We start from the raw sequence: 10,005 nt of genomic DNA on the forward strand, positions 1-10,005 counted from the left end.
TATTGAATTAAATATAATTGTTTATTTTTTATATAATTTTTTATATATAATACACATATCCTTTGATGTAACGACATTATTATAAACTAATAATTTTAATAATCTAATAAATTAAATTTTTTTACTTATCGATCTGCTTAAAATAAAACTTATTTAAAATTAATCTTATTTAAAAAAATAATTAAAAAAAATAATTAAATAAAATTCTTTGTTTATCTTTTATTGCAGTTATTTTTTAAAAATTTTGAAATCTAATTTTTAAACAAATTTTTTTAAATAAAACATTTAAAAAAATAATGAAAAAGTAATAAAAAAATGATCAAATAAAATTATTTATCTTATTGCACAGTTATCTAAAAAACACAAATTCTAAATAAATCTAACTTTTTAAAGTTCAAACAAATCTTATTGTATTAATACTGATTATTATTATAATTTATCAAAATTTGTTTAACTAATATGGCTTATATTGGATTAATAATCAATAGTCAAACCGATCTTATATTGATTAAACAATTACTTAGCGAAGTCTGACAATTTCACCAATCACAAACTTTAAAAGTGTTATATATATATATATATATATATATATATATATATATTGTTAAATAAGTTGGATTTCGCGAAACAATTGCTTAAATAATGATTATAAATATCGGCCTCAGAATCTTTGAGTTGGATGACTTTAACAGATTGTAAAATTGAATGTTTTAGATTATTGAATTGAATTGACGGATGTCACTTTTTTCTTAGCATTGTTGCACTTGCTTCGAACGGCACTACGGAACAATTTTGTATTGTCATCTTGCCGAATTTCTCGTAAATAAAATCTGAAAAAGAAAACACAGAATGAAAAATCTCTTTCTATAACAATGTATCAAATTCAATTATGTACACATATTTTTGAATAGCATGCATAATTCAGATATTTTAAGCTCAATTTTAAATATATTATGTATTTTTATATATATGCACAAGTATAATGTTAAATTGCAAAATTTCTTACTTTCTACAGCTTTCATTCGAACATGATCTAATTTCTCGGTTGATTTTTTATCCGGATTTAAAGATTTATTTGCATTGGCTATAGATCCAGTCAAACTGGAGTTTCTTAACTTCGTTTTTTCATAAACCAAACTGAGAAGATCACTAGTTAGCTTCGAAACGCTGCTGTCATTAACCTTGCTCAGTTGAGTATTTGTGATATGTTTGAATCCAAAATATCTCCCTCCAGATATCACCTGAAAAATGTTTACGTGTAACAATTTCGTATATTAGCAGTACATATAGATGTAAATATATGTATAAGTTATTATAACATCAATTATGTATAATTATTTCACCTTTTCGGATTATTTCACCTGTCGAATTTTCTTTATTTTCATTATTACTGTCTTTATTAAGAAGACCGCTTTCATTAAAAGCAATGTTTTCCTGAAAAATTTATTTTATGTAATAATAGAATTTTTTATAATGTCAAAATACTCAAAGTTGCACGATTAGATACACTAATATAAAGACACACATATTTATATAAAACATACATTTATTTCAGATGTATGTGAGGGTTGATATTCAATTTTAGTATTTTTTATTATATCAGCATTGGTAATCCCAGAATTTGTAATCATAAACTCCTATATTAGAAAAATAAAATTGTTTAAAAATAGCATTTACAAATAAGCTCGCGCGTTGTCAATTATCTATTTAGATTATAGAATTAACAAAATTTCATGACAATTATGTATATAAATATCCCCAATAGCCAAGTCTGCTAAAGCAGATCTTGTCAGGGAATCTGTTAGAAATTGTTGTCGACAGAAAGATTACAGAATCGATGCAGGTTCTGATATATCATGTGATGTCGCCAGAATGTCAACAGAAATATAACAAAGCTTGTTAACATAATCAATTACCAGATTGGCAGCAAAAATCGAACAGATTCTGCCGGCATAACTTAGTGGCAGATTGGTGGCAGAAATTGAACAGGATCTGTGCGATGCAATTTGACAACAGATTGTCGGCAAAAATCGAACAGGATCTGCGCATACAATCTCTGATAGCAGATTGATGGCAGAAATGGAATAGGATTTGCATGATTCGATAGTTCTTTCACTTACCGCTACGTGAGCTGTACTTTCTCGTAATTGAATTTCTGTCAGAAATATATATAAAGTCACGAATATGAATAAAAGACTAAAAATATAGTAATTATCATTTTAATTTTTCACTTTAATTTCTGATATCTGATACAAGCAAATGAGAGTCAGAATTCAGAATATTAAACTGATTGGAATCAATATAATATATGGAAAATTATTCATGCACTGGCTATTTGAGGCATAAAGCAAGAATTTAATTCTAAATAAATTACATCTCAAGTTTTACAAGTTACATTTACTTTATTATTAATTTAATTAAATAGAATTGAAATTAGTCCTTCGCTATATGAAATATAACTATGATATAACATATTACATATATGTCATTTTTATGTATTTTCTATAAGAAAATTCTAATTAACTTGCTGATAATATTGTTATTTAGCACCTGTAATAATCAATTTTGTTGCATTTATATAATATTAATAAAAGTGCAAATCTTGTGAAATTTCTGCTGTCCATTTGCCATCAAATTGCACGCGCAGATCCTGTTCGATTTCTGCTAACAGTCTGACATCAAGTCATGTTAGCATTGATAGCAGATCCTGCTCAGTTTCTGCCGACAATCTGATATCCGATTCTGTGAGCAGGTTCTGCTAGCAGATTAGAAGCAGAATGAGGACGCAGTAGATGTCATTCTGCTGACATGGTTTGATCAAATCTGTTGCCAGTCTGTCGACATACTGCTTACATTTTGCTTATTGGGTATGTAATAAACTATGTACTTTTTGTTTCAATTTGTTTCACATACATGAATTGTCTTTAAGTTTTGTTTTCTTATTTTTAATACATAAGAATTGAATGATTTATATATATACGCAACTAATATAAAAAATATATACTTTACCTTATCCATTGGATTCAGGCATTCATCATTCTGTGAACTGTTTTTCTCTGGACTGTTTTTTAAATTACAATCAATTAATATATCAGTAACCACAATTTCGGATTTATTTCTATCATTAGTGTATATTGGAATCGATTCAATAGTACTTCAACTCTATATAATATAAAATAATACCAAGATATAACAATTTAGTAATTACATACAAGATATTTGTGTATATATTCACCAAAACCCCTGATATTAATATTAAAATTAATTGATAATAAATTTGTTATCTTACCATAATATGCTTTGTGTTTTTATTGATTTCTTTTTCTAAACATTTTAATTTTTCTTCAATATCTTTTGCTCTGAAAAATATTTTTTTATGATATTTGTCTATATGTTGAATATCTGAAAGAATTATTTATTATTTTATTTATTTAGGAATTTCTATTTAAATAGATGCTTATTTGCAAAGAATTTTTGTGGTGCATGATAAGTGACAATAAAAATATAACAGAACGTAAAGATCAGGCACAAAAAGATAGAGTAAAAGTTAAATATATAGATAAAATATAGTAAAATATGAAATGAAGAAAAATATAGGTATAATAAATATGAAATGAAAAAAAATATAGGTATAATTAATAATATAAGTATATTAAATATGTATATAGATAAATATTAAATATATAAATAAAATAAAAATAAATAATGTAGAGAAGAGAACAGCGAAAACGGTAATATAGATTATAAGTTCCGGAAATAAATAAAACAAAAAAGCGGTGATAGACAGTTCTAACTTCGTTACATTTATATATGTAAAATTGTATTTTTACCTTCCGAATACTTTATAATTTTTTTCAATCGAAAAATCTCATCTTTTAATTCCTTCACTTCCTGATGATACTTGTGCAAAAGATTTGTCTTTGACATATCGTGTTTTGATACTCGTTCGTCAATCATCTTGAATTATTGGATGAGTCTGTCAGGGTATTATCCTAAATTTCAATAAAATGTCACATATTTAGTTAAATAAAATTATGAAAAAACAGAACAAGCAGTACTGAAATATTCTTTACAACGAAAACAGTAAAGATTTAACACTCGCTTTCAGTCATTCATTTTTTTTTAATGTCCACAATTTTGTTCCACACAATACTTTGTATGAGAATAATAACTTTTTAATACCATGTTTAATTGGAATTAATAACGCTACTTACATCTTGAAATTTATCTTTCTTAATATTCAATGCTTCTACAATGTTCTTTTCTACTTTTTTTTGGCAGTTTCTCGTAATTTCGAAGTTTTCTTTTTTTCCTGAAAATATATAACATAAGAAATTTATACCATAACGATCTTGGTAGAAATGAATAACTTAAATCAATATATAGAAAATCTACTTTTAAAAACTAGATCTTAATAGTTACATTTCGAATCAATTTAATTTTGTTAAAATAAATAGTTACCAATCAAATTTAATTAATTATATTATTTAATAAAAAATATATTAATATGATTAATATCAATTAAAATTCAATCGATTTAATATTCACAAAAAATATTTACTTTAAAAATTGATTTTTTTTAATTGATGAAAATCGCAATTTTTCCCAAAATTTTTCCTTGGAAAAATTTTTTTTTAAATTCTATTGAAACCATGGTTTCAGAAAAATAAGCAGTTTTCTTCAAATTAACAAAAACAGAGTTTTTATAGAAATTAAAAAAAGGAAAATAATTTTTAAGAGAAATAATCAGATAAATATGTAATATAATTAAATGTATAATTATTGATAATTATTTCAATAAAATGTCTTAAAAATGAGAAAATATAATTTATTGCAAAATAGCAAAAGGAACGATAAAAGTCAACAATAGTATAAAAACATTAATACAGAATTAATAAAATTTAAAAAAACCATTAATGAAAATTTTATGTATATACATCATTGTATTTATATACCGTTCGATTTTTTTTAAAGTCATTTTCAATAGAGTCTTCATCTTCGGAATTTGTTTTCATGTCACAATTTTTTCGTTTTATCACTTTTCTTTCACTTTTTGATGGGTTTGGAATTTCAAATTTTAATACGTTATCGCACTGTGTACACATTTCAGTCCATTCTAATAATTACAAATATAAATTTATTTAGAATTATTGCATAAAAATGTTATGTGTGCGTGTGTGTGTGCGTGTGCGTGTGCGTGTGCGTGTGTGTGTGTGTGTGTGTGTGTATGCCTTTTACTGGGAAAGTTATTGACAATTTTTTCGGAAATGTCTTTAATCGTTTTCAGATAATTTTCAGACATATTTTTGAGAATTTCTTCAATTCTTATTTACAAAATCAAGATTTTGTTTTAATATATTCATAAATTTTTAAGCAATTTCAAGGATTTTATGAAGGAATTATAAACACCCAATAAGCAAAATGTAAGCAGTATGTCGACAGACTGGCAACAGATTTGATCAAACCATGTCAGCAGAATGACATCTACTGCGTCCTCATTCTGCTTCTAATCTGCTAGCAGAACCTGCTCACAGAATCGGATATCAGATTGTCGGCAGAAATCGAGCAGGATCTGCGCATGCAATTTGATGTTAGATTGTCAGCAGAAACCGAGCAGAATCTGCGCATGATAACAAATTGACAGCAGAAACTTCACAAGATTTGCGCTTACTTTTATTAATGTTATATAAATGCAACACAATTGATTATTACAGGTGCTAAATAACAATATTATCGGCAAGTTAATTAGAATTTTCTTAGAAAATGACATATATGTAATATGTTATATCGTAGATATATCTCATATAGCGAAGAACTAATTCAATTTAATTAAATTAATAATAAAGTAAATGATAAAAGTAAATGTAACTTGTAAAACTTGAGATGAATTGACTTGAGACTAATTTATTATATTTAGAATTAAATTCTTGCTTTATGCCTCAAATAGGCAGTACATGAATAATTTTTCATTTATCATATTGATTTCAATCAGTTTAATATTCTGACTCTCATTTGCTTGTATCAGATATCAGAAATTAAAGTGATAGAAATTAAAATAATTACTACATTTTTAGTCTTTTATTCATATTCGCGACTTTATATATATTTCTGACAGAAATTCAATTACGAGAAAGTACAGCTCGCATAGCGGTAAGTGAAGGAATTATCGAATCATGCAAACCCTGTTCCGTTTCTGCCATCAATCTGCTATCAGAGATTGTATGCGCAGATCCTGCTCGATTTTTGCCGACAATCTGTTGTCAAATTGCATCGCACAGATCCTGTTCAATTTCTGCCACCAATCTGCCACTAAGTTATGCCGGCAGAATCTGTTCGATTTTTGCTGCCAATCTGGTAACTGATTATGTTAACAAGCTTTGTTATATTTCTGTTGACATTCTGCTGACATCACATGATATATCAGAATCTGCATCGATTCTGTAATCTTTCTGTCGACAACAATTTGTAACAGATTCTGACTGACAAGATCTGCTTTAGCAGACTTGGCTATTGGGGCATATTTGAGATATTTCTGTAAGAATTCTTTGAAAACGATTTCAATATTGCAATATACATTTTTCAAAGAAATTTTCAGCGACTTTTCAATTTTCCATTTTATTGAATAACTTTTTTCTTCCAACAAGGATGTGTATATAGAGTACAAATAAGAATATTTCTATAGGAGACATGCAAGTTATAAGGTTATATTATTAATTTTAGTATAAAAATACTTACCTCCAAACGACAAAATATGTACAACGTGGGATTTCCATGAGCAATTTCGTACTTTTCTTTGCATCTTTAATGCTGGAGCAATTTCACAATTTACGGGCCAATTAATTGCAACTTCTTCTTTTGCATCGATAACTTTTTGTAGTGTTTCTTTATTTCGTAATGTCTTATTTTGAAGCCACGACCAGTAGCCTACTGCGACTTTATAATCCTCGTTAATAAATTCTACTAATACGCACTCGCTATCTTTCTTTTTTTTACGATGAAAGTATCTTGTTTAATAAAATAAAAGATATAACAGACAATATAAACGTCTTAATAAACATTCGACAGACAATATAAACAATGGCGAACGCACTGCCACACAGTCACACACAATGGGCTATGTTCAGAAACATCACCCGAATGCCCCCGGGTATCATTTTATCCTTGCTGTTCACCGAATGTTAAACAAGAATAAAATGATACCTGAGTACACTCGGATGATGTTTTCGAACGCAGCCCTGCCGGCTGCCGGCTGCCCCGGACCGCGATTCTCACCATTTCTGGCTCGGAAATGCTGGGGAATTGTTTCCCGGCTACAGCTGTTCCGCGTTCCGCGCAGTACGGTATTACGGTATGACGCAATGCACGCTCCGCAACAGATATGTAGAGCACATGCACGTGAACGAAAGTATATCGTTCCATCTGAATATAAATTGCAAATTATGACATAATCACAGAAAACGCGCTAATTAACAATGAGTGTTAATAAAAGAGGACCGTATAAACAATACATATATGAGGAACATAACCCCGAAATACCAGCATCAACAGCATTTTCTCGAAAAAAAAAATAGAGAACAGTAGATGAGAGAAGTAGATGACATTTTATCATGCTTAAGTTATACAGAAGATGATTCATTATGTTCAGATAACTTATCAGAGTATGAAATTGATTTGGTCTCTGACATGGACGAATATGAAGGAATTCCAACTGCTAATGACAATAATGTTATTGATAATGCCAATGATCATAATCAAGATCCACACATGGAGCAGGTAATATACATGTATTACCTTACAAAATGTCGTTAGTATATAACTAGTTCGATGAAAAACTATTAAAAATAATTCATTATAACTATACAGAAAGCTATTTACCATTAGATTTACCATTAGATTTACCATTTTCTATGTGATTAGTGAATATCGTTTTGAATAATTTTCTATTGGACATAGTTACTAAGAATTTGCTGATATTTGTGCACAAATGAAGTCTTAATTATGCAATGTATAGTTGTGTTTTATACAATGCTGTTAAAAAATTTCCGAACATCTCACCCCAAAATTAAAATATTTGAAGTTTTATCGTGATCAAACATTTTCATGAGAAGAAATCTAAAAACTTATTTCTTTGAAATAAATTATATATATGTATAATTTATTTCAAAGAAAAAATAGCATTCTTTAAGATTAATGTTGGTATTTTTATAGTAGTAATAAGTAATATAAAATTTTTTCATGTTATAGTTTCGCCAAATACTGTACGAAGGATGCAATCTTTCTAAAGAAGAAAGCAAAATGTTGCTTGTAAGTTTGGCTCTTCGTCATCAACTGACTGATGCTGCGTTGGAATCTCTTATTCAAGTAATTGATTGTCATCTTCCTCGTACACATCATGGCTCCAAATATTTATTATTAAAGTGATTACCAGAAAATAAAGCGCGTAAATATTATTATTGTCCGGAATGTTATATGATATTGAATTTACGTACCGATAATAGAATGAAATGTGAAGTTTGTACAACAATTTACAAAGAAAAATATCTCGATAAAAGAAATAATTATTTTATGCATATTCCACTCAGAGAATAATTAATAGAATTAGTAAAGACTGAAGATTTTGCACAATTCCGAAAAACTAAAGAAATGGAAAGTGATATCATTAATGGAAACATTTACCGTAATTTAAGAAGTAAAAATATCATTGGAGATAATGACATTACCCTCCAGTGGAATTCAGATGGAGTACAATTATTTAAGTCTTCTATATCATCCATTTGACCGATTTTAGTTACGATTAACGAATTGCCTTATCATTTGCGAAGGCAACACATTCTCTTAGCTGACATATGGTTTGACACATCTACGAAAGCAAATATGAACATTTTTCTTCAGCCATTCGTTGATGAACTTATTGATTTACATAATAATGGTTTTATTACAACAACATTCATGCATAAGGATGAAGCAATATGTATTAAAGTTCATACACTTGTAGCTCCTGTTGATTCAATAGCAAGGTCTATGATACAAAACATAAAATAGTTTAACGGAAAATACGGATGTTCATATTGCTATAATAAAGGAAAGGTAGTCAAGACAAAAAGCAGGGGTTTTAAACATATTTATTGTGGAGATGTTTATGCTTTACGTCATAAATATCAACACAACAAACATGTTAAAAAAAGTATTTCAAAAAATCATTCAGTAAAAGGCGTTAAGGGTCCTTCGGTAACACAACTTATACCGCTCTTTGATATAATTAAGTCTTTCCCGCCGGATTATATGCACAGTGTTGCGGAAGGCGTAGTTAAACAGTTTGTTATGGCGTGGTTTGATTCCAGCAATCATAATAAAGAGTGGTATTTAGGGAAATACCAACAAGTTTTTGATAATAAATTGACAAATATATTACCTCCATCAGAAATAACACGAATACCACGATCGATAGTTCAAAGAAAATTGTTAAGGCATCAGAGTGGAAGAATATTTTACTGTACTATTCATTGCCTTGTTTAAGTAGATTAATACCATAGAAATTTATTAAACTGGCTACGTTGGCTACTTTTTGTATTTAGTATGTATATTTTTCTACAAACACATATTCCTGAAGACAAATTTATCGCTGCTAAACAAGCATTACGAACATTTGTATTGCAAATAGAAGAATTGTATGGCGATGATTTCATGAATTATAATATTCATTTGTTATTGCATATACCTGCATCAGTGAAAAATTACGGTGCTCTCTGGGCTTGGTCAACCTTTCATTTTGAAGGCTTTAATCGAACACTAAAAATTTTGTTCAATGATTCACAATGCATAACACAACAAATATCTAAGTTTTATTCTAGATTAAGATTTATTAACAACAAGATTTATTAACAACAACAGATCGATTTTTATTGCCGAAAATTGTAGCTCGAAAGGCAAAGCTATTTTTGATAACTTAATGAAAGTGTGTCATATTAAAAGATGTATAGAATACGAAAATTCTTTAAAAGAGAG

The 10,005-nt window shown here is 28.1% G+C and overlaps 2 long non-coding RNA genes across 6 annotated transcripts; one reads left to right on the forward strand and one right to left on the reverse strand.

Annotated features, from left to right (window-relative positions):
- Positions 1 to 608: 608 nt before the first annotated feature.
- LOC105259061 lies at positions 609 to 7,361 on the reverse strand. Of its 5 annotated transcripts, none has more exons than XR_003123575.1 (11): positions 7,273 to 7,361; positions 6,736 to 7,004; positions 4,956 to 5,116; positions 4,215 to 4,312; positions 3,831 to 3,992; positions 3,290 to 3,402; positions 3,010 to 3,162; positions 1,545 to 1,637; positions 1,344 to 1,434; positions 1,007 to 1,241; positions 609 to 830 (listed from the first exon to the last, which is right to left on the reverse strand). It is a non-coding gene; the product is annotated as an uncharacterized LOC105259061 (long non-coding RNA). The 5 variants fall into 5 exon arrangements; XR_003123574.1 differs by having other exon boundaries at positions 7,201 to 7,295; XR_003123573.1 differs by having other exon boundaries at positions 7,091 to 7,295.
- A 104-nt stretch (positions 7,362 to 7,465) lies between these two features.
- Positions 7,466 to 9,570, forward strand: LOC112639572. The gene is made up of 2 exons (XR_003123577.1): positions 7,466 to 7,773; positions 8,245 to 9,570. It is a non-coding gene; the product is annotated as an uncharacterized LOC112639572 (long non-coding RNA).
- The last annotated feature ends 435 nt before the right edge of the window (positions 9,571 to 10,005 follow it).

Source organism: Camponotus floridanus, unplaced genomic scaffold (assembly GCF_003227725.1).
Source record: "Camponotus floridanus strain SB8 unplaced genomic scaffold, Cflo_v7.5 scaffold110, whole genome shotgun sequence".
NCBI classification, from domain to species: Eukaryota; Metazoa; Arthropoda; class Insecta; order Hymenoptera; family Formicidae; genus Camponotus; species Camponotus floridanus.